This window comes from Magnolia sinica, chromosome 7 (genome assembly GCF_029962835.1).
Source record: "Magnolia sinica isolate HGM2019 chromosome 7, MsV1, whole genome shotgun sequence".
In the NCBI taxonomy this organism is placed as follows: domain Eukaryota; kingdom Viridiplantae; phylum Streptophyta; class Magnoliopsida; order Magnoliales; family Magnoliaceae; genus Magnolia; species Magnolia sinica.
Window position 1 is genome coordinate 20,571,042 of NC_080579.1, and position 25,434 is coordinate 20,596,475.

The window sequence follows — 25,434 nt, forward strand, 5'->3', positions numbered from 1 at the left end:
CATTGCGTGCAGGTGACACTAGGACGCTACAGTAGCATTGAGATTGGAGCATGCAGCGGACTTATGGAGCTTCTGATTCTGTTATTGTATTTTTCTTTATGCGCATTGTACCTTAAAGTTTTTTATCATAATGAAATTTGTGACGGTGTCTTGGTTATTGTTCGTGGGTTATGATTATGGTTATGCTTGTTACAGAATAAATTCATATTGAAAAATTCTCCTTGTAGGATTCCAGGATCGGAACCTGGTATATGGGTGCCGGAAGCCTAGAATGAGGTACTACGAAAGTTGTCGGCGCCGGATTCAACGATCGAAAATTTTGTGAGCCTGGTTTCCGAGTTTGGGACGTGACATCTTCTATAGGTCATCCTGACTTTGTTCGAATCATGCCGTTCAACGGTCCATCTATTCCTCACATCACTCAAGTTGGATCATGTGCCCACTCAAGATCCTCCTTCACCACCATCTGACAATGATACGTTAGAACAAATTTAAAAGAGATAAAGTTATGAGTGTAACGACTACTTATGCAAAAGTCATATCTTCAACGCTCTTTTTGATTCGTTATACGCTATTTACCGTCAAAAGAAGACTGTTAAGGATTTGTGGCAGGCGTTGCTCACCAAATACACATCAGATTACAAAGGTAACCAAAAATTCCTTATAAGTCAGTTTTTAGAATTTAAAATGTTGGATGAAAAACCTGTCCTTGATCAAGTACATAAGTTACAGGTCATCATCCAATAGATTATTGCTAATGACACTAATCTCGATGAATCTTTTCAAGTATCCACAATTATTTCTAAACTTCCACCTAAATGGAAGGATACTAAAAAATCATTGAAATAGAAAAAAGAGAAAATGTCCTTAGAGGACCTCCTAATGTTTCTTCGAATAAAAGAAGAATCTAGGCTCCATGACAAAAATAAAGAACAACAGGAGGCCCTAAGTAACGCTAATATAGTCGAGAATAGTGTGAATCGGGAATTAGAAAAGCTACCTTTTAAGAAAGATGATAGGCTCAAACCTAATAACCGAGAGTTTAAAAAGAACACATCCAATAAGGGTCCATGCTTCTTTTATAAAATTCCTAGTCATTTTAAGAAAGATTGCCAAAAATATAAAAAGAAAATGCAAGAAAAGAAACGGCAAGTCAATATGACAGAAGACATGAATCTGGCAGCTGTTGTATTTGAAGTTCATATGGTGAATGAGGATGTTAAATGGTGGATAGATTCTGATACTACCAGACATGTTTATAGAAATTACAACATGTTCAATTCTTACGAATTAGTGAAGGATAATTAAGAATTATATATGGGGAATGCCTCCATACACAAGGTTGTAGGAAAAGGGAAGGTACATCTTGATCTAACTTTCGAAAAAGTTCTTACTCTAAACGAAGTTCTGCATGTATCGGATATTAGAAGAAATCTTATATTAACTAGTCTATTGACTAAGTTTGGATTCAGACTCCTATTTGAATCCGATAAATTAATTGTGTCTAAAAATAGGGTATATGTAGGGAAGGGCTATGTATCCAATGGAATGTTCAAAGTGAACCTTATAAATGAAAATTCTTCTTCTGTTTATATGCTTGATTCACATGATGTTTAGTATGCTAGATTAGGACATATTAGTTATCATAGAATGGATAATATATATAATCTTAATCTAATTCATAACTATACAAAACCTAATTATAAATGTAGTATTTATATACAATCCAAAATAACTAGAAAACCGTTTCCAAGGGTGGAAAGAGAATCACAACTCTTAGACCTAGTTCATAGTAACATATGTGAAATGAGTGGTTTAATAACAAGAGGGGGAAAAAGGTACTTCATAACCTTTATAGATGATTTCTCCCGTTATACCTTAATATACCTATTGAAGAATAAAGATGAGGCACTACAAAAATTCAAGACATACAGGGCAGAAGTTGAGAACCAATTAGACCGAAAGATTAAAACTCTAAGGTCGGACAGGGAAGGAGAATATCTATCTTTAAAATTCTCAGAGTTTTACAAAACTCATGGTGTAATTCACCAAATTATAGCTCCCTATTCACCCCAACAAAATGAAATAAAAAAATGAAAAAATAGGTCTATCATAAATATGGTAAACTCTATACTCAACAATGCAGGTTTAAGTTCAGGATTTTGGGGAGAAGCCCTATTGACTGTCTATCATATCTTTAATAGAATACCTCACTTTAAAACTTATAAGACTCCATATGAACTATAAAAGAATACGATTCCTAATATCTTATACTTCAAGGTATGGGGTTGTAGAGCCTTAGTTAGGCTTACCGATCCTAAAAGACCCAAGATAGAGTTGAGATCTCTTGAGTGTATTTTCAAAAGATATGCACAAATTAGTAAAGAGGCTTATTGTATCCTGGAGGCGGATTTATTGTAACCCTCTTACAAATTGGTTTAATCACCAGTAGGATGCGAATATCGCCCTAAAGAGAGCGACATTGTAAGGCGCCTTAAGCCTATCTTTAAATGATTCATTTCCAATTTTCCACCCAAACATTAACATGTTTTGTGTCCATGTGAGGTACTCAGGTGTTTTTCAACTTTCCCTCTTCAACTACCTTAGTTTCTTTTAATAAAATAACCAATACATATTAAATATATATAATTTTATAAATACAATTATCTAGACCAGATTGGACCTAACTTGACCTGAATATATCTGAGTTCTAAACCTAATTAGACCTGAATATATGCGAGGTCTAAAACCAATTAGACTTGATTTTTAACTAAGCCTAGAAGTTGAGATTAAAACGCATCCTTACTCTTGCTCGGGTCATAGACTCTCAGGAGTTTCAACACCCGGTCAAGGGTTCAAGTATCCATAGGTGGTGAAATCCCACCACGGCGTGAATGTGTGGGGTGTGTGTGTGCATGTTTTATTAAAAAATAATAATAAAAAATAAAAATCCAAACATGACCTTTTTTTTGGGACGTCCAATAAATGGGCATGTCTGGATGCCTATTGACAGCCCTATTTAGACCTACTTGATCATAATGAAATTTGTGATTTGTTCCATCCACGCTGAGGCCTATTTCTAACCGTCCACCTTCTCAATGGCTTATATCTTGCATGCACATACACATTGACACGTGTGAATTACTAGTACGCTAAGCGCACCGAGTAAACTGTGTGAGGTCCACCATTATTTATGTATTTTATCTGCTCGGTCCATCCATTTTACAAGATAATTTTAGTTCTTGAGCCCAAAAATGAGGCATATCCAATTTTCAAATGGACCACACCACGGTAAACAGTTGAATTGAACGTCTACCAATGAAAAAATTATTGGAGCCCACAGAAGTTTTAGATCAAGCTTGTATTTGTGTTTTTATTTCTCCTATTTCTGTATGATCTCATGAACATGTTAGATGACAAATAAACATCACTGTGGGGCCTAGAAAGGTTTAAACGAGGAGATCATTATCCCCACTGTTTTCAGTGGTATGATCCACTTGATCTTTGGGTATGCTTCAATTTTGGGTTCAACCCCTTAAATTAGATGGAAAAACGGATGGACGGTGTGGATAGACCAGATACATTCAAGGTGGTCCAACTGAGTTTACTCGGTACAGTAAGAGATTACCGAGTAACTCAGCACGTAATCCGATACCCAGATCCATAGCTAAGTGGTAGAGTGTGTGAAAGATACCTTGTTTCAACACTGCGGTCTTGTTATCGATTCCCTGGAGGGGTGGCTAACAGTGAAGTGTGAACTAACAGTAGGTGTACTAACAAGCTAGAAAATAAATTTAAAAAAAAAACTCAGCACGCAATCAAACTTCAGTGCTAGCTAGAACGGAAATCGGATTGCCTAATGAGTAACTAAGTAAGATTGCGTGCCGAGTAACTCAGTAACTCTTGTTGTACTGAGTATTGGGCCCACTGAATTCATGGGTCTATCTACGTTGTCCATCCATTTTTCTAAATCATTTTTGGGGTTGAGCGCAAAATTAAAATATATAGAAAGCATTTTAGGGGTTGAGCCCAAAATTAAAGTATATAGAAAGCTCAAGTAAACCACATCATAGGAAAAGTGGAAGTATTGATTGCCACCCTTGAAACCTTTCCAAGGTCCCCAGTGATGTTTATTTGTCATCCAGACTGTTATTCAGATCACACACATGGATGAAGGGAAAACACAGATATCAGCTTGTTCTAAACTTTGTGAGCCCTAAGAATTTTAACGGTAGACTTCAATTCACATTGTTTCTGATGGTGTGGTTCACTTGAACTTTGGATATGCTTACAATTTAGCTTAAAGACATAAATTTATATGATAAAACGGATGGACAGTACAGTTCATGAATGACGTTGGCCAGCTTAGCCACAGAGTTAACTCAGTGCCCATTCCCCTTCCACTGGGACGGAAGCGGATTGCGTCCTACCCCCGCCGTCTCTAGCCACATTGGGCGGTTTTTTGGGCGAGCCTACCTTGATGTATCCGTATATCCACACGGTCCATTCCTTTTATCACGTCATTTTAAGGGATACGAACAAAAATGAGGTAGATCCAAAGCTCAAGTTAGCCACACTAAATAATAAACTTAGTTTGTGCATTTAATGCAACAGTCATCTACGGTGTGGTACACTTAGCGTTGGATCCGCCTTATTTTTGTGCACATACCTTAAAATGATCTGGAAGAAGGGATGAATAGTGTAAGTAAACAGATACACCACGGCGGCCCACCCATATAACTGCCCGTTTGTGGCTAGGGCCGGCTAGAGACGGGCGGGGTAGGACGCAATCCGCGTCTAGCTGTGGGACGGTATAATGGATTGAATTGAACACATGGACTTTGTGGTTGGAGGAACAAGACTGCAGAGGGGCAAAACAGCCCCAACGCTATCCATTTGCCAAGTGGACAGCATGAACTATCCATTTGCCAAGTGGGCAACATGAACTCGTGAAAAGAAATGGGAGGTAAAGGAGTTGACCTGGGGACGAAATTCAAAGTACAGGTGTAACTTGTCAAGGTGTGTTTAGACGGGCCAATCCCTTGGAATTAGATTGTATTAGGGTGGATGGCAGGTAATGATGGGTGCGTCAGTGGATTGCTGGCAATTCCATGGGATTGCTATATCGAGGGAATCTACCACCGAGTATGTTTGGCCAGCCTAGCCAATCTTACACCCGGCCATTCTCTTCCAATCCGTCCACCCAAATATGTCCCAGGCAAAATAGATGGAATTAGGAGAGATTGGGTAGATTTCAAGGTAATGATGGTGATGTCAATGGATTGTTGGCAATCCCATGGGATTGCTCCAATCCAGGTATAAGTTCAACGTGCTTGTTTAGCACGCCCGGTCAATCTCAGGATCGCTCCTTCCAATCCCTTCTAATACAATCTAATCCCATCCAGTCTGCCCAGCCAAACAGGCCCTTAGCGAACGGCTTGAATCTCACACGCTTATTCCAACACGTGCCATGTTTGATTCGCAAGCAAAAGAAGGACGCTATCCATTTGCCAAGTGGGCAGCATGAACTATTCATTTGCCAAGTGAGCAACATGAACTTGTGAAAAGAAATGGAAGGTAAAGGAGTTCACCTGGGGACGAAATTCAAAGTACAAGTGTAGCCTGTCAGTGAACGGCTTGAATCTCACACGCTTATTCGAACACCTGCCATGTTTGATGCGGAAACAAAAGAAGGGAGAGAATGAAGAGGGAAGCTTTTGAGTTTAGTCGGAAAATATGGGAGTAATACGTATAAAAGGGATGGAAGGTGAATGAGAGAGCATACCTTTCTCAGCCTTTTGGCTATGATCAAGTGTAGTATCTGTTCTTATCAGTTTAATATCTGATACGTGGGCCATCGGCTCACATGATATTAAATTAATTTCTGATGGGGGAGGGCCCACCAGAGTAGCTTGCTATTGGCTGTCGCCCTTGTGTTGCACTATTGCGTGGGCTAGGTGCACCCCAAATCTAAGTACAAATGTTTAATTTAGTGGTGCCTCTCAAAACTAAGAAAATTTATTTATCCAATGTGGCCCATATAATCTTGATTGATCTCTCCTATAATGGATAAATTATATTCGGCCCACCAGATGATCTAGATTGCTCCACGGTTGATGTGCTCTTCTCAAAACAGTGATTGGCCATTCTTGATTGCTCCATCAACATACGGTTGATGTGCCCTTTTCAAATAATTCATCCAACTGATATAAAATCATCAAACAATGGTTGTATCATTTTACTAGAAGTAAAACAGTGTTTATAAAATCAGTAAATGGCTAATACGAGTGTCGGCAGGCCTCACACTACGCCAAAACTGTGAAAAAATGATGGTTCAAAACCATCTCAAACGACCAAAAAGGACGGTCATGGACCGTCGCAAGGGCCGTCAAATTTTGACGTGTCGTATTATTTAAAGGACGGTCGAAAACTGTCATTTTTATTGACGAAAAAAGGACGATCTCGGACAGTCTCTTATGAGCCTTTAAAGAACGGCCATCGACCGTCCTTAAAAAAAAACTGTCATAGACCGTCTCTGATGAGCCTTTAAAGGACGGCCATAGACCGTCCTTTTTAAGGACGGTCCATGACCGTCTTTAAAAAGGACTGTCATGGTCCATCTCTTATGGGCCTTCAAAGGACGGCCACAGACCATCCTTTAAAAGGACGGTCATGAACCGTCCTTAAAAAGGACTGTCATGAACCGTCCCTTATAAGAGGGTCATTATACACCTATTACATCATCATATTCTTCCTGATATACACCTATTATATAATATATTTCATCATATTCACATTCACATCCATCTAAACCTAAACTACGTAAATTCAACATAAACTACATTCATCCAAACATAAACTACATCCATCTAAACCCAAACTACCTAAATCCAACATAAACTACATTCATCCAAACATAAACTACATCCATCCAAACACAAGCAATCTTATCCACATTACATTCATCCACACATAAATACATATAAGTTTAACATCATAAATATAAAAAAAAAAAAAAAAAAAAATCAGCAACAATTTTCTTTTTGTGTCTTTCACCTGAAAAAAATATTAAACCAACAAAACATTATAATTCAAAATCATGAAGAATTGCATAAACTTCTTCCAAAAAAGTGAGCACTTTTTAAAAATAAAACCGATCATTAAAATAGGTTTAGGTTTAGGTTTTAGGTTTTAGGTGTTAGGTTTTAGGTTTAGGTTTAGGATTAGGTTTTAGGTTATAAGATATAAGTTTAGGTTATAGGTATAGGTTACAGGTTAAGGTTTAGGCTATAGGTTTTGGTTTAGGTTAAGGTTTAGGCTTAGGTTATAGGTTTAGGTTAAGGTTTAGGTTTTAGTTATAGGTTATAGTATATATGTTATAGCTTTAGGGAATTGAGAATAGGTTAAGGTTAAGGTTTAGGTTTAGGAAATTGGGTCCGAGTTCGGGATCAGGTTTAGGTTTGGGTTATCAAGTTTAGGTTAGGGAGTTGAGATTAGGATTAGGTGTAGGTTTAGGTTCAAGGATTTGAAAATACATTTTGATTTTAGGTTTAGGTTTAGGTTTTAGGCTTATGTTTAGGTTATAGGTTTAGGTTATAAGTGCAGGTAATAGGTTTAGGTTTATGTTAGGTTATAGGTTAACGTTTAGGTTTAGGAAATCGGGTTCAGGTTCGGGATCGGGTTTAGGTTTGGAATAGGGAGTTGAGATTAGGATTAGGTGTAGGTTTAGGTTTAGGGATTTGAGAATACATTTAGGTTTAGGTTAAGGTCTAGGTTTAGGTTTAGGTTTAGGTTTAGCTTATAAGCAATAGGTTTTAGGTTTAGGTTTAAGTTATAGGTTACAGGTTTAGGTATAGCTTTAGGCTTAGGTTTAGGTTACAAGATAAAGGCTTAGGGAATTGAGAATAGGTTAAGGTTTAGGTTTAGAAAATCGGGTTCGGGTTCGAGATCGGGTTTAGGTTTGGGTTTTCAAGTTTAGGTTTAGGTTTAGGTTAGGGAGTTGAGATTAAGATTAGGTGTAGGTTTAGGTTTAGGGATTCGAGAATACATTTAGGTTTTAGGTTTAGGTTAAGGTTTAGGTTTAGGTTTAGGTTTAGGTTATAAGCTATAGGTTTAGGAAATTGAGAATAGTTTAAGGTTTGGGTTTAGGAAATCGGGTTCGGGTTCAGGATCGGGTTTACGTTTTGGTTTTCAAGTTTAGGTTTAGGTTTAGGTTAGGGAGTTGAGATTAGGATTAGGTGTAGGTTTAGGTTTAGGGATTTGAGAATACATTAAGGTTTAGTTTTAGAAAATCGGGTTCGGGTTCGGGATCGTGATCGGGTTTAGGTTTGAGTTTTCAAGTTTAGGTTTAGGTTTAGGTTAGGGAGTTGAGATTAGGATTAGGTGTAGGTTTAGGTTTAGGGATTTGAGAATACATTTAGGTTATAGGTTATAGGTTTAGGTTAAGGTATAGGTTTAGGTTTCGGTTTAGGTTATAAGCAATGGGTTTAGGGAATTAAGAATAGGTTAAGGTTTAGGTTGAGGAAATCAGGTTCGGGTTCGGGATCGGGTTTAGGTCTGAGTTTTCAAGTTTAGGTTTAGGTTTAAGTTAGGGAGTTGAGATTAGGATTAGGTGTAGGTTTAGGTTTAGGGATTTGAGAATACATTTAGGTTTTAGGTTTATGTTTAGGTTTTAGGTTATAAGTTTAGGTTAAGGTATAGGTTTAGGTTATAAGCAATAGGTTTAAGGAATTGAGAATAGGTTAAGGTTTAGGTTTAGGAAATCGGGTTCGGGTTCGGGTTCGAGATCGAGTTTAGGTTTTGGTTTTCAAGTTTAGGTTTAGATTTAGGTTAGCAAGTTGAGATTAGGGTTAGGTGTAGGTTTAGGTTTAGGTTTAGGGATTTGAGAATACATTTAGGTTTTAGGTTAAGGTTTAGGTTTTAGGTTATAGGTTATAGGTTTAGGTTTAGGTTAAGGTATCGGTTTAGGTTATAAGTTATAGGTTCAGGGAATTGAGAATAGGTTAAGGTTTAGGTTTAGGAAATCGGGTTCGGGTTCGGGATCGGGTTTAGGTTTGAGTTTTCAAGTTTAGGTTTAGGTTTAGGTTAGGGAGTTGAGATTAGGATTAAGTGTAGGTTTAAGTTTAGGTTTAGGGATTTGAGAATACATTTAGATTTTAGGTTTAGTTTAAGGTTATAGGTTATAGGTTATAAGTTTAGGTTTAGGTTAAGGTATAGGTTTAGGTTTCTGTTTAGGTTATAAGCAATAAGTTTAGGGAATTGAGAAGAGGTTAAGGTTTAGGTTTAGGAAATCGGGTTCGGGTTCGGGATCGGGTTTAGGTTTGGGTTTTCAAGTTTAGGTTTAGGTTTAGGTTAGAAAGTTTAAATTAGGATTAGGTTTAGGTTTAGGTTAGAAAGTTTAAATTAGGATTAGGTGTAGGTTTAGGTTTAGGGATTTGAGGATACATTTAGGTTTTAGGTTTATGTTTAGGTTATAGGTTATAGGTTTAGGTTTAGGTATAGGTTTAGGTTTTGGTTTAGGTTATAAGCAATAGGTTTAGGGAATTGAGAATAGGTTAAGGTTTAGGTTTAGGAAATTGGGTTTGGGTTCAAGATCGGGTTTAGGTTTCGATTTTTAAGTTTAGGTTTAGGTTTAGGTTAGGGAGTTGATATTAGGATTAGGTATAGGTTTAGGTTTAGGGATTTGAGAATACATTTAGGTTTTAGGCTTAGGTTTAAGTTATAGGTTACATGTTTAGGTTAAGGCTATAGGTTATAGGTTTAGGTTAAGGTTTAGGTTTAGGTTTAAGGATTTGAGAATACATTTAGGTTTTAGGTTATAGGTTACAGGTTTAGGTTTATGTTTAGGTGTATGCTATAAGCTATAGGTTTAGGTTGAGGTTTAGGTTAAGGTTTAAGTTTAGGTTATAAGCTATAGGTTTAGGGAATTGAGAATAGGTTAAGGTTTAGGTTTAGGAAATCGCGTTCAGGTTCAGGATCGGGTTTAGGTTTTGGTTTTCAAGTTTAGGTTTAGGTTTAAGTTAGGGAGTTGAGATTAGGATTAGGTCCAGGTTTAGGTTTAGGGATTTGAGAATACATTTAGGTTTTAGGTTTATATTTAGGTTATAGGTTACAGGTTTAGGTTAAGGCTATAGGTTATAGGTTTAAGTTAAGGTTTAGGTTTAGGCTTAAGGATTTAAGAATACATTTAGGTTACGGGTTTAGGTTTAGGTTAAGGTATAGGGTTAGGTTTCGGTTTAGGTTATAAGCAATAGGTTTAGGGAATTGAGAATAGGTTAAGGTTTAGGTTTAGGAAATCAGGTTCGGGTTCGAGATCGGGTTTAGGTTTGGGTTATCAAGTTTAGGTTTAGGTTTAGGTTAAAAAGTTTAGATTAGGATTAGGTATAGGTTTAGGTTTAGGGATTTGAGAATACATTTAGGTTTTAGGTTTATGTTTAGGTTATAAGTTATAGGTTTAGGTTTAGGTTTAGGTTTAGGTTTAGGTTTAGGTTTCGGTTTAGGTTATAAGCAATAGGTTTAGGGAATTGAGAATAGGTTAAGGTTTAGGTTTAGTAAATCAGGTTCGGGTTCAGGATCGGGTTTAGGTTTGGATTTTCAAGTTTAGGTTTAGGTTTAGGTTAGGGAGTTGATATTAGGATTAGGTTTAGGTTTATGTTTAGGGATTTGAGAATATATTTAGGTTTTAGGCTTAGGTTTAGGTTATAGTTTACATGTTTAGGTTAAGGCTATAGGTTATAGGTTTAGGTTAAGGTTTAGGTTAAGGTTTAGGTTTAGGTTTAAGGATTTGAGAATACATTTAGGTTTTTGGTTTAGGTTTAGGTTATAGGTTACAGGTTTAGGTTTAGGTTTAGGTTTATGCTATAGGCTATAGGTTTAGGTTAAGGTTTAGGTTTAGGTTTAAGTTTAGGTTATAAGCTATAGGTTTAGGGAATTGAGAATAGGTTAAGGTTTAGGTTTAGGAAATCGGGTTCGGGTTCGGGATCGGGTTTAGGTTTAAGTTTTCAAGTTTAGGTTTAGGTTTAGGTTAGGGAGTTGAGATTAGGATTAGGTGTAGGTTTAGGTTTAGGGATTTGAGAATACATTTAGGTTTTAGGTTTATGTTTAGGTTATAGGTCATAGGTTTAGGTTAAGGCTATAGGCTATAGGTTTAGGTTAAGGTTTAGGTTTAGGTTTAGATTTAGGTTTAAGGATTTGAGAATACATTTAGGTTTTAGGTTTATATCTACGTTATAGGTTACAAGTTTAGGTTTAGGTTTAGGTTTATGCTATAGGTTATAGGTTTAGGTTAATGTTTAGGTTTAGGTTTAAGTTTAGGTTATAAGCTATAGGTTTAGGGAATTGAGAATAGGTTAAGGTTTAGGTTTAAGAAATCGAGTTTGGGTTCGGGATCAGGTTTAGGTTTTGGTTTTCAAGTTTAGGTTTAGGTTTAGGTGAGGGAGTTGAGATTAGGATTAGGTGTAAGTTTAGGTTTAGGGATTTGAGAATATATTTAGGTTTTAGGTTTAGGTTTAGGTTATAGGCGACATGTTTAGGTTAAGGCTATAGGTTATAGGTTTAGGTTAAGGTTTAGATTTAGGTTTAAGGATTTGAGAATACATTTAGGTTTTAGGTTTAGGTTTAGGTTATGCGTTACAGGTTTAGGTTTAGGTTTATGTTTAGGTTATAGGTTATAGGTTTAGGTTTTGGTTTAAGTTTAGGTTATAAGCTATAGGTTTAGGGAATTGAGAATAGGTTAGGGTTTAGGTTTAGGAAATTGGGTTCGGGTTCGGGTTCGGGATCGGGTTTAGGTTTGAGTTTTCAAGTTTAGGTTTAGGTTAGGTTAAGGAGTTGAGATTAGGATTAGGTTTAGGTTTAGGTTTAAGGATTTGAGAATACATTTAGGTTTTAGGTTTAGGTTTAGGTTATAGGTTTAGGTTAAGGTTTGGGTTTAGGTTTAAGGATTTGAGAATACATTTTGGTTTTAGGTTTAGGTTTAGGTTCTAGGTTACAGGTTAGAGGTTTTGGTTTAGGTTTAGGTTTATGCTATAGGTTATAGGTTTAGGTTAAGGTTTAGGTTTAGGTTTAAGTTTAGGTTATAAGCTATAGGTTTAGAGAATTGAGAATAGGTTAAGGTTTAGGTTTAGGAAATCGGGTTCGGGTTCGGGATCGGGTTTAGGTTTGAGTTTTCAAGTTTAGGTTTAGGTTTAGGTTAGGGATTCGAGATTAGGATTAGGTGTATGTTTAGGTTTACGGATTTGAGAATACATTTAGGTTTTAGGTTATGTTTAGGTTATAGGTTATTGGTTTAGGTTAAGGTATAAGTTTAGCTTTCGGTTTAAGTTATAAGCAATTGGTTTAGAGAATTGAGAATAGGTTAAGGTTTGGGTTTAGGAAATCGAGTTCGGGTTCGGGATCGGGTTTAGGTTTTGGTTTTCAAGTTTAGGTTTAGGTTTAGGTGAGGGAGTTGAGATTAGGATTAGGTGTAGGTTTAGGTTTAGGGATTTGAGAGTACATTTAGGTTTTAGGGTTAGGTTAACGCTATAGGTTACAGGTTCAAGTTCAGGATCAGGTTTAGGTTTGGGTTATCAAGTTTAGGTTTAGGTTTAGGTTAGGGAGTTTAGATTAGGATTAGGTGTAGGTTTAGGTTTAGGGATTTGAGAATACATTAGGTTTTAGGTTTAGGTTATAGGTTATAGGTTTAAGTTAAGGTTTAGGGAAAGGTAATAGGTTTTGATTTAGGTTATAGGTTATAGGTTTAGGTTTTAGGTTTAGGTTTAAGTTTTGATTTTTGTTATATGTTATAAGTTTAGGTTAAGGTTTATGTTTAGGTTATAGGTTTTGGGATTTGAGAATGGGTTCGGGTTTAGGTTATAGGTTTTGGGATTTGAGAATGGGTTCAGGTTTAGGTTATAAGTTTTGGTTTTGGTTTAGATTTAGGTTATAGGTTTTTGGATTTGAGAATGGGTTATGGTTTAGGTTTAGGAAATCGGGTTCAGGTTCGGGATTGGGTTTAAGTTTGAGTTTTCAAGTTTACGTTTAGGTTTAGGTTAGGGAGTTGAGATTAAGATTAGGTGTAGATTTAGCTTTAGGGAATTAAGTTTAGCTTATAGGTTTAGAGAAAGCTTAGATTTAGGTTATAGGTGTTGGGATTTGGGAATAGTTTTAGGTTATAAGTATATGTTTAGGTTAGGTTATAGGTTAAGGTTTAGTGATATGAGTTTAGGCTATAGCTATAGGTTTAGGTCTAGGTTTAGGTTTAGGGAATTGAGTTTAGGTTATAGGTTTAGGGAAAGGTTAGGTTTAGGTTATAGATTTTAGGATTTGAGAATAGTTTTAGGTTATAAGTATAGGTTTAGGTTAGGTTATAAGTTAAGGTTTAGGGATTTGAGTTTAGGTTATAGGATTAGGTATAGGTTTAGGTTTAGGGATTTGAGTTTAGGTTATAGGTTTAGGTTTAGGTTTAGGTTTGGGTTTGGGTTTTGGGATTTGGTTTTGATTATATGTTTTGATTTGGGTTATAGATTATAGGTTTAGGTTTTAGGTTTAGGTTTTGGTTTTAGGTTTAGGTTTGGTTTGGTTTAGGTTATAGCTTTTGATTTAGGTTATAAGTTAACGGTTTAGGTTATAGGTTTTTGGATTTGAGAATGGGTTCGGGTTTAGGCTATAGGTTTTGGCTTTGGTTTAGGTTATAGGTTTTGGTTTAGGTTATAGGTTATAGGTTTAGGTTTAGGTTTAGGTTTAGATTATGGGTTATAGGATTTGAGAATGCGTTCGGGTTTAGGATATAGGTTTTGGTTTTAGTTATATGTTTTGATTTAGGTTTAAGTTATAGGTTTAGGTTTTAGGTTAAGGTTATAGGTTTAGGTTAAGGTTTAGGTTTAGGTTAAGGTTATAGGTATAGGTTAAGGTTTAGGTTTAGGTTTATGTTTAGGTTATAAGATATAGGTTTAGGGAATTGAGAATAGGTTAAGGTTAAGGTTTAGGTTCGGGTTTGGGATTGGGTTTATGTTTGGGTTTTCAAGTTTAGGTATAGGTTTAGGTTAGGGAATTAAGATTAGGATTAAGTGTAGGTTTAGGTTTAAGGATTTGAGAATACATTTAGGTTTTAGGTTTAGGTTTAGGTTTTAGGTTTTAGGTTTAGGTTTAGGTTAAGGTTGAGGTTTAGGTTATAGGTTAAGGTTTTAGGTCATAGGTTTTGGTTTAAGTTAAGGGTATGGTCCCTGCAAATACAGATATAAACACGGCCATCCGGGCCCTTCCAATGCTGTCCATAAAAATTGGACAGCTTCATCATGGTCATAATAGCGGTTCCCTCTTTCCAAGGAACCCCGCTCTTCCGAATAGCTCCGACGCATATCCAGGTCTGTTCCATTAATTTTGATCAAATACATAAACACGGCATGTCTAAATCGCCAGGCCCCTCCAATGCTGTCCATAGGAAATGGACAGCTTCATCATGGTCATAACAGCGGTTCCCACCTTCCAGGGACCCCCGCTCAACATCCGGATAGCTCCGACGCACATCCGGGTCATGATTGAATGGAATTAGTAAAGAAACTGAAAATATAAAATAAATTACACCATTTATCTTCATTAGCCATAAAAGCAAGCGTCTAGCCATACCATAGCTTTTGTCAATTCGAGCACATTCTTTTCAGCTTTTTGGAGCACATCAGTCCATACACTTGGCTCCTTGAGAAGATATTGCAGGTTCGAATAAAATAAGTCAGCTACTTGGCTAGAAAAACTTTACACAAATCTTTCAGTCTATACTACAGAAAATAAGATGAAGATGTAATGTGATGCACTTGTTTATGATACAAAATGTATAACTGGTAACTTTGATGAGTAATGACAAGTCATAAAGTACTGACTTATTTCTATTTGAAATGTCGAGTTCTACAATGTGAGCTATTGCAATGGTAGTAAAATGCTCAAATATGCATGGTTAGAAGCATTCATCTGATATCCAATCGGGTGCAACGGAAGAAGAAATTAACAATGTCTATAACAAGTTGAGTACTAAAATGATATAAAAAATATAAAGAGGATGCCAACATACATAGGTGTTCCACGGTGTTTGCTAAAAGTGATTTGGTTATGGTGTACTTGCGTGAAAATTGATTTTCAACCGGCACTTGTAATAAGTTGAACCCAAAGAAAGTTGGCCTTTGTTGGGTGTTGAAAAAAGTCGATGATAATGTGTATCGTATTGAGTTATAGAAAGGCTTAGATATCTCACATACTTTAGTGTTCAAGAGAAACTGATCAGCCATCCAACAACTGATATGGGATGGTAAAGATTATCCAATTAAGAAATAGAAAAAATAGTTCAAGAGAAACTAATCAGCCATCCAAAATGGCGGAATTTGGAAAACATACCCAAATGGCGGAATTTGGAAAACAGCAAAGGAGATGATGATTAAAGCTTAAAAGAACCCTCACCTTTACCATCTTTTTCTGTCTCGACCGACTCGAATGGAAGCACCACGGTTAGCAACTCCCTGCACAAATCACAATAAGCAAAATGAAAAATGAATATGCGTTTTCCAGACATTGGTATTTAGAACATGTCTTGGATTGAATGAAGTTGAAGGAATACCCATAAGAAAGTATTGGAATCAAAATACAAAGAGAACCACAAGATGTTGTAAAACAATGAAAAAAAAAAAGGAAGAAGATAGGTGGCATCCAAAAATAAATTTACCTGGATAGACTTCGGGTCAAATGAGAGAACAATGCCAACAATCTCTATAATCCTCTGTTTACATAGCAAAGAGAACGATCTTACGACTAGTTTTACGAAATGTAGAATCATACATATAATTAGATTCTTTTAAAATAAGCAAGACATTCCATGTAATTCCCCTTTTCAGACCTATATATATATATATATATGTGTGTGTGTGTGTGTGTGTGTGTGTGTGTGTGTGTGTGTGTGTATATATATATCAAAATTAAGGTCTCCACAACAGCCATGGATTGTAATTCTCTGTTTACATTAGCAAAGAGAACATATGAATCATATATATACTATGATTCTTTTAAAAATTTCACACAAGCAACATTCCATCTTATAGGAATCATACATACAGTAGGAATCCCATAACAAGTTGTAGGAATCATATGTCTGGTACGATTCCTTTTGAGACTAATTTTAGAAAATGGAGACAGGAAACATACATATAGTAGGAATGTCTGTCTGTTTTTTTAGAATGACACCATATCTACATTCAAATGAATAATAAAGACAAGCAAACCAGAGGGTCACACCATGATCGTTAAAAAGAAAAGCTTAAGACAGTAGATCTGCTTATTTCAACTTAATGGAACGTCTATAGCCAAGAGAATCCTTAGAAATAAATTCAAGTTACGTAACTTGAATCCTTTTAATGAATGCAAATCTGTCAAGATCAAGCTCAAGGGACAAGAACATTTTCAGCCATCCATCAACAAAGGCTGTCACCAGGTACCATTTGTCAAGAACTTCAAACACAAACGATCAATTTATATCTACATAAATGATCATATATCTAGACAAATGATTATCATGAAAACGACAGAATCAGACAATAAAAGGAACCAGTTTCAACTCTATCAATAACAAGCACAATTATAAAAACACTCCACCAACAAGATGTCCTACTATACAATCAAAGATTATTAAGTTATAGATATTAGAAATATGACAAAAGACAACAACAACCAAAATAGCAAGAATTCTTCAGGATAAGGACGCTTCCATCCTTTTCACAAAGAAATATACATGTGAACTAGAGAGCAACACCAGAAACAGAACGTCCTCCCAAATTGGAGGAGATGAGTTAAAATGTTCCTAAAAGTCGAACACGAAGAGAAAGAAACCTACTCCAGAAACAGAACTTTTTCAAGACTGCAAATAAAACAATTTCGAAGTCAATGGTCAACACCTAAGACCATAACTACAACTTCATCTTTGCACAAATATCCATTCCCAGATGCATATTGGGAACATTTCGACAAAAAATTGAATGGTTCCATGCTACTAAAATTAAACAAAAAAAAGATTTTAAATACAAAATATGTTTTTATTGGGAGGGCTACAAAGGCACAATTACTTCAAAACCATTGAAATGCATATATCAATGATGACTTCAGGGAATGCTATCAGGTGGGGCTTCCAAAGGAGGAGCCCCATGATACTAAACACTTTCCAACAGCACCACCATAGCAGGGGGAGAGAGAGAGAGAGCATGCCAAACAGACCAGATATAACAATCCCATAGACCTTGCACCAATCCACTGACGCAGCTAGCATTACCTTGAAATCCATGGAATCCACTCTAATACCATCCAATCCCATCCATTCTTCCCGGCCAAACAGGCCCTTATTGTACTAAGTAAACTCAGTAGGGCCCACCTTAAACCCTAAATCCCTAAATCCCCAAATCCCCAAATTCCTAAATCCCTAAATCCACAAATCCCTAAATCCCCAAATCCCTAAATCGATATTGAGATTGAGAAAGATTGAGAGAGAGAGAGAGATACCTCACTGTCGTGAATGACCTTCAACCGAGCTTCAGAGAGAGAGAGAGGGCATGCGTGGGTAGGGCGTTCGACAACAGATCGCAAGAGACGGAGAGGGAGGGACGGATTGGGGAACAGAGAAAGAGAGAGAGAGAGAGAGAGATTGGGGAACGAATAGAGAGAGGGAGGAAGATGAGAGAGTTGGAGCTAGATCGGGAGAGAGGGTTAGGAAATGGCGAGAGAGAGAGAGAGAGAGAGAGAGAGCTAGAGAGAAATGGAGTCATTTTTGGGCGTGGCTCTGTTTTGAGCGCGCGCCCAAATTTGGGGCAACGTACGGTGTGCTCTGTGGGACCCAACATGATGTATGTGTTGCATTCATGCCGTCCATCTCTTTTTACAGATCATTTTATGGTATGAGACCAAAAATGGGGTATATCCCAATCTCAAGTGTACCACATTACAGGAAACAGTGTTGAATGAGTGTCGACCACTAAAATTATTTTAGGGGCCATAAAAGTTTTGGATCAAGCTGATTTTTGTTTTTTCCCATCATCTGGGCCTGTATGACCTAATCAACATGTTGGATGTCAAATAAACAGTACAGTGGGCCTTAGGAGGATTTTAATGGTGGATATCCAATCACTATTGTTTTCATATGGTGTGGTCCACCTTAGATTTATATACCTCTCATTTTTAAGATCAAGTGATAAAATGATCTTTAAAAATGGATGAACAGAATGGATGAAATACATACATCATGGTGGGGCCTACAAAGCACCAACCACCAGCCACAAGGCTGGTGGTTGGGAGAGTAGCCAATCGGTGGATGGGGTAAGACGAATATGGATTTCCTGTCTAGAGTTTTATGGGACTCACCTTGATGTATTTTGTTTATCCATTCCATCCATTAATTTTAATAAATAATTTTAGTACATGATACCAAACATAAAGTAGATTGAAGGCCCAAGAGGACCACACCATAGGAAGCACATGTGATTTAATCTCCATGTTTCCTACCGTGTGGTCCACCTTAGCCTTTAATATACCTGATTTTTAGTTTCATGACCTATAATAATATTTCAACATAGATGGACGGCTTAGATATAAAACATATATTTTTGTAAGCCCTATAGAGCCCCTATAGAGCCCTATAATAACATTTCAAAATAGATGGACGGCTTCGATATAAAACATATATTTTTATAGGCCCTATAGAGTCCTATAACCTAATCTTTTTTCTCAAATCATTATAAGGTATCATGCAAAACATTAGGTAGGAACAAGGCTTGAGTGGACTATAAATTGGGCATTGCACTTCCACCATTAAAAACTTCTTGGGAGCTGGAGAAGTTTCAAATCAAGCTCATTATGTGTGTCCCACTGAGGGGTCAGACCTAGTTTCAGCTACATTCAAAATTCATGTGGGCCCCACCAAGTGCTTTTATATATTTTTTTAAATGTCTTTACATAGTTTTAGATATGGTATAGCCCACTGAGTTTCGTATACGGATGATTTTTGAGATATCTCATATGCTAAAGGGGACACATCAAAACTGTGTATGTCCCACCTTATTCCATGTCTGTACTAACTTATAAACAGGTTGGATCTCAAATAAACATCGCGGCGGGCCCTAAGAAGGTTTCAATTGTGGGTGTCACTATCCCACTCTTTTCTATGGTGGGTCCACTTGAACTTTGGATTTGCCCCATCAGTCAGATGCACCATTCTACAGTGGGCCACGACCTTAAAAATATCATTTTTATTATAAAATATTTCAAAAAAAATTAAAATACAAATTTTGAATTTTTATTTTCAAAATCTCAAAAAATTTCTTATATTTTAATTTTTTCTCAAAAATTTCAAATTTTCAATTTTTTTCTTTAAAAGCATCATTTTGTTCTACAAATTTTTCTCAAACATAGTTAAAATTTCTAAACTTTTCAATATTCTTTTTCATATAATATTTTAAATCATTTAAATATTACCTTTTAATTTTATATATATATATATATATATATATATATATATATATAAATTTAGATATTTTAAATCATTTAAATATTACGTTTTAATTATATATAAAATATTACCTTTTTAATGCTAATTTTAGGGGTTGATCCCAAAATTGAAGTAGATCCAAAGCTTAATTGGACCATTACATAGGAAACAGTGTGGAATAGTGATTTCCACTATTGAAACCTTCTTAGGGTCTAAAGTAATTGTTATTTGTCATCCAACCTGTTAATATGATCACAAAGACATGGATGAAGAGAAAGCACAAACATCAACTTGATCCAAAACTTCTTTGGCCTCCAAAAAAATTTCAATGATAGATGTTTAATCAAACTATTTCCTGTGCTGTGGTCCACTTGAGATTTTAATTTTCTTCACTTTTCAGATCACGCCATAAAATTATCCATTAACATAGATTAACGGAGTGGATAAAATAAATTAAATAACAGGTTCTCACGAGGTCAATAAGTTGGGTCACAATTTTGACCAGAATATTTGGTCCATTTTACATGTCTGGTCCATTCACTCTATTTTATTGATCATTACCCTCAAATTGACTAGTTACTCGCCCCGATCATGCTACATATGAGAGAGATATTGGGTAAACAAGATTGATTAACAATTTGAGTGAATTTTGATTTAAACATCCGAAGTTATTTACTTTTCAATCTGGACTGATCAGATTGTACAAAAACGGTTAAAGGTTGTTCATAATATCAAAAATATATGAATGAATAGAAAACACAAACATCAGCTTGATCCAAAACTTCTATGGCCTCTAAGAAATTTTAAATGGTAGAGGTTTAATCACACTAGCTATTTCTTGTGGTGTGGTCCACTTGAGCTTTGGATATGCTTCCTTTTTGTTCTTTTGACCTCAAATTATCTGTTAACATGGATGAATGGAGTGGATAAAATAAATAAATAATAGTGGACCCCACAGAGTTTACTTTGGTAAAAGTAACAACTACCTAAATGTAGTAGAGAAGGGTTTCCTTAAAACATTCATAATCATATATTGGGCCTGCCTGAATGTGATTCACATATCCAACCCACTCATTATGTGTGTCCCACTTGGATGAGGGATATCATACCAAGTTTCAACCGCATCCATGTCTGTATTAACTTATAAACAGATTGGAGCTCTAATAAACATCGCGGCGGGCCCTAAGAAGGTTTCAATAGTGGTTGTCACTATCCCACTCTTTTCTATGGTGAGTCCACTTGAACTTTGGATCTACCTTGTCAATCAGATGCACCATTCCATGGTGGGTCACGAGCTTAAAAATAAAGTCAATCCATGACTTGGGTGGGCCACACCACATACTATAGTTGAAAGGGTTACCCTCCCATTAAAACATTCATAATCATTTATTGGGCCTACCTAGATGTGATTCATAGATCCAACCCATTCATTATGTGTGTCTCACTTGGATGAGGAGTCAGACCAAGTTTCATACACATCCAAAACTCATGTGGGCCCCACCAAATGCTTTTATATGTTTTAGGGATGTCTTCACATAGTTTTAGATGCTATGGCCCACCTAAGTTTCGTATATGACTGATTTTTGGACTTAAAGGGGACACATTAAATACATGGTGTTGATGTTCTACATACTTCATGGTGGGGCGCACACAGATTAACCTCATGGGAAGTTCCCATGAGGTGACCTTATAGTACCATTTCACTATTTTAGGTCTTTCATGGGTGTTATTCTAACCGTGTAGGGCCCACCTTGATATTTTTTATGTATATCGACGCCATTCATATATTTTTCCATCATATTTTAGGATGTAATTTTAAATCATAAGAACTAAATAATCTTAGGTGGGCCATACCAATCAAAATAATATGATGAATAACCATTAAAAACCTTTTGAAGGCCATAAAAGTTTTGGATCAATTTGATCTTTTTAGTTTACCTTCATCTAGATCTTCATTACATTACCAACAAGTTGGATTGCAAATAAACATTACTAAAACCATACGATGGGCCCTTTATAATTTTTAATGGTGAGGTACTATATTATCATTCTTTCCAATGGTGTGGTCCACTTAAGATTTAAATCTACACAATTTTTTATACCTAGCCAAAAAATGGGTTGGAAAAACGTATGGGCGGCAAGGATATACAACACATCATCAAAATCTCATTTTTGTTATATAACTATTCAATTTTTCTTGTCAAAATACGAAATCTAGTTTTCTTTTTTAAAAAATATCATTTTTTACAATTTGACAATTTTTTCACAATTTTGTTTATTTTTTAAAATTTTATTTTTCAAAATATCATTTTTTTATCGAAATCTCACTTTTGTTATCCAACTTTTCAATTTTTCTTGTCAAAATACAAAATTTAGTTTTCTTTTTTAAAAAATATATTTTTTTTACAATTTGTCAATTTTTTCACAATTTTGTTTAATTTCTTAAATTTTCTTTTTTAAAATATCATTTTTTTAATCTCACTTTTGTTATATATAACTTTTCAATTTTTCCTGTCAAAATACAAAATCTAGTTTTCTTTTTTAAAAAATATTTTTTTTTTTAATGTCAAAATTTTCACAATTTTATTTAATTTTTAAATTTTTCTTTTTCAAAATATCATTTTTTATTGAAATCATTTTTTTTCAAAATTATCAGTAGTTTTTTTTTTTTTCAAAATTCAAATTTTTCTTAAGCATTGTTAATTATTTTTCTAAGTTTCTTAACTATTTTTTTCGAAATTCATAATTTTTTCGAATAGCTTAATTGAGCATTAGAGACGGTCTTTGATAGGGCTATAAGACGGTTTAGGACCGTCTCTAATAGAGACGGTCCTTGACAGTCTCTAATAGAGACGGTCTAGGGCCGTCTCTAATAGAGACGGTCTTTGATAGTCCTTAATAGAGATGGTTTTTGACAGGGTTGTGAGACGGCTAAGGACCGTCTCTAATAGAGACGATCTTTGACAGTCTCAGATTGCAAGTAAAAGACGGCCAATGACCGTCTCTAATGTAGACGGCCAATGACCGTCTCAAATGCCCGCATATAAGACGGTCAAGGACCATCTCTAATGCGGACGATCAATGGCCATCTCAGATGACCCATATAAGACGGTCAACGACCGTCTTAAATGATTTATGGACGTTCAAATTTTTAAGACAATATTAAAGACGGTTAGGGGCCGTCTAAAATTTTAGAGACGGTTTACGACCGTCTCTAAAGCGTCCTTAAACCAAGCATTTTTAGAGACGGTCCAAAACCGTCTCTAAATTCGTCCTTTTTTTCCATTTTTCACGTAGTGTCAGTTAAAGGCTTTTTAGAGCCCATCGCTGATAAGGTCACCTGGATGAAGAAAAAACATAGATATTAGCTTCGTCCAAAAGCTTTTGTCGCCCACAAGTTTTTAATGTTCAATCGCCACTATTGCATGCGGTGTGGTCCACTTGATATTTGGATCTACTTTACTTTTGGCCCACATCCTAAAATGATATAAAAAAATAAAAATAAATGAGCAGTGTGGATATACAACACATACACTAAGGTGGGTGTTACGAGCTCACTGGTTGCATGTTTAATAGTAGAAACAAAGAGAATACATTAAGGTGGGTGTTATAAGCTTTCTGATTGCATGTTTAACAGTAGAAATAAAGAGAATACATCAAGTGGGTGTTGTTGCAAGTTTAATAGTAAAAACAAAGAGAGGAATAAGAGATGGGTGGGAAGGAAGAAGAAAAGAGGGGTTTGATTAGAAAGGCAAGGAAAGAGGAAGTTACAATCACGTATTCCTATGGCTTCATTCCAAGATCCATAATTTACTCAAATTACTTAAAAATAGAAAACTGAAAAAGAAGCTTATCGAATTGTGAAAGTATATTTCACTTATTTTAGTAGTCATTCCCTGTGTAAATTTGTAATCTTGTGGAATTCTATCATCCCACCCCCCATAAGAACAACCTTGGCCTCAAGGTTGGAAATTTGGAAGTTGTTAATTAAGAGACCTCCGACCACGGTTCACATGTGTCAATTTCAATTGCCGCTTTGACCCACTTAACGAAGACTTATGTAATAGCTGCATTTTCATTTTTAACCATGCGCTGGTCCAAAATTGATTCTGGCTCTCGGCTTGAATAATATCGTCATCTGTTAAATATGGAAGATCATGAACTTGGATATTTCTGATGCTGAGCTTCTTGAATAATGAAACGTTAAAGATATGATGTATCTTGGAGCTGGGTAGTAAATCTAGCTTGTATGCCACCGATCCGATCTTTTCGATGATGTTGTAAGGTGTTGGGTTGTAAACCCAATCCTTTTGCTGATGAGTGGCTGCAGCCACCTCAAAACAGAAAATAAACTTTTTTGAAAAGAAACAGTGATATGCTGCTAAATTAGAATCGTATTCAAACGGAAATGAATACACGGTGCTGTTATAGGCTTTTCTTGTTACGTAAAAAGACTAATCTATCCCTGTCCAGATACATCCCAGGGGCAGCTAGAGAAAGAAAAAAATCTAGAAAAAATCTACTTTTTATCTTCTCTTAGCTAGCAGAGTAAACTTAGAAAAAATCTCAACAGCTAGAAAAATCTCACAGCTAGCAATCTAATTTTAGAAAGAAAATCTAATCTCACATCTAGCACAGCCAGCTCAGACGATGCTCACACGGTTTTTGGATTTGCACAAATCCATCACCGCTTCCAACATAAGGTTCGTAAAAACATGAAGAAAGCTTTAAGGATGCCAGAGCTTAAAGTGAGAGCTACCGGTATGGTTCGAGTCGGAGAAATACTAGATCGCCAACCACAAAGTGTCGCTCTATTGAGTGTTTATTAGCATTTTGCTTCATGCGGTGTTGAGATGCAACCAAGTTATCCTTCAATAGTTAAAAAATTGGATCGCGATCCCTCCGGAGTTGATCGACCTAGTGAATGGCCGTGGGTTCTGCCATGTACGTTGTTACCATAGGTGGTCTTATGGGGAAAAATGGACTGATCAACTAATACCAGCCAAGTCAGCGCTTCAAACAGTAGCAGGCGCAACCCAATCGTCTAACCCTCATCTCCTCAACCAAGTGTAGAGAGAGGTCCAGCTCGGTCTCTTGACACATGGTCTGAATAGTCACTGGTCAACCACGCACTAAGAGAACAATTGCTCAGGTCGGCGCGGCCCAGGTTGGCAAGAGCTGCCATCTACTAGATTTGACCTAACCTCAACTGCATTTATCCGCAATCTCAGCCAAAGATCTAGGAGACTGACTCCAATACGGATCTAATCGAGATTCTAACCAAGGATCCAGAGAGATCCTCCCACCAAGCAAGGAGTCCAAATCCCACTCTGACTCGTCCCTGCCAAACAAGGAAAGGCTTTCTACGCCACCGCCTCTTCCCATCTATAAATAAGGGTACCCCCAATGGTGAGAGGTACGTGCAATCTCTAGCCCAAAGTTCTTCATTCAACTAAGACCTAGTTCCCAAAACTTGACTTAGGCATCAGAGGGTCCCCTGCACGAGCCAGGGTCTTCCTTGTTTATTCTTTGTGCAGGTTCACCGGTCCAAGGGGACTAACCAGATTTCTGCATCAATAGTTTGGCGTCATCTTTTGGAACGACATCAAAAGTCATTCTCATACTCTCTCCAAGCTCAACAATGGCAAAAGGGAAGAAGAGAGCCCCCTCCGTCGCTACCCCTAACCTTACACAGTCAAAGCAGTCTTCTAGCCACTGAGATTCCTCTTCCCAACTTCAGGCTGACTCCGCACTTGCGAGACCAATGCAACGGTCTAGGAACTGAGGGATTCGGCTTATCTCCCTTGAACAATAAGTTGAGGCTCTGAATAATAACATGAACTCAATGAAGCAATTATTAGAGCAATTGCAACCTCACCCAATCTAAAGGACTAGACAAGTTATGGGACAAGCGATTATGGAAATACCCGACCCATCCGAAGCACCCGCTG

At 36.4% G+C, this 25,434-nt stretch overlaps 1 non-coding gene across 1 annotated transcript; it reads left to right on the plus strand.

Moving 5' to 3' along the window:
- Positions 1-5,781: 5,781 nt before the first annotated feature.
- LOC131252269 (U2 spliceosomal RNA) lies at positions 5,782-5,968 on the plus strand. Its single transcript, XR_009174302.1, has one exon. It is a non-coding gene; the product is annotated as a U2 spliceosomal RNA (small nuclear RNA).
- Positions 5,969-25,434: the final 19,466 nt, after the last annotated feature.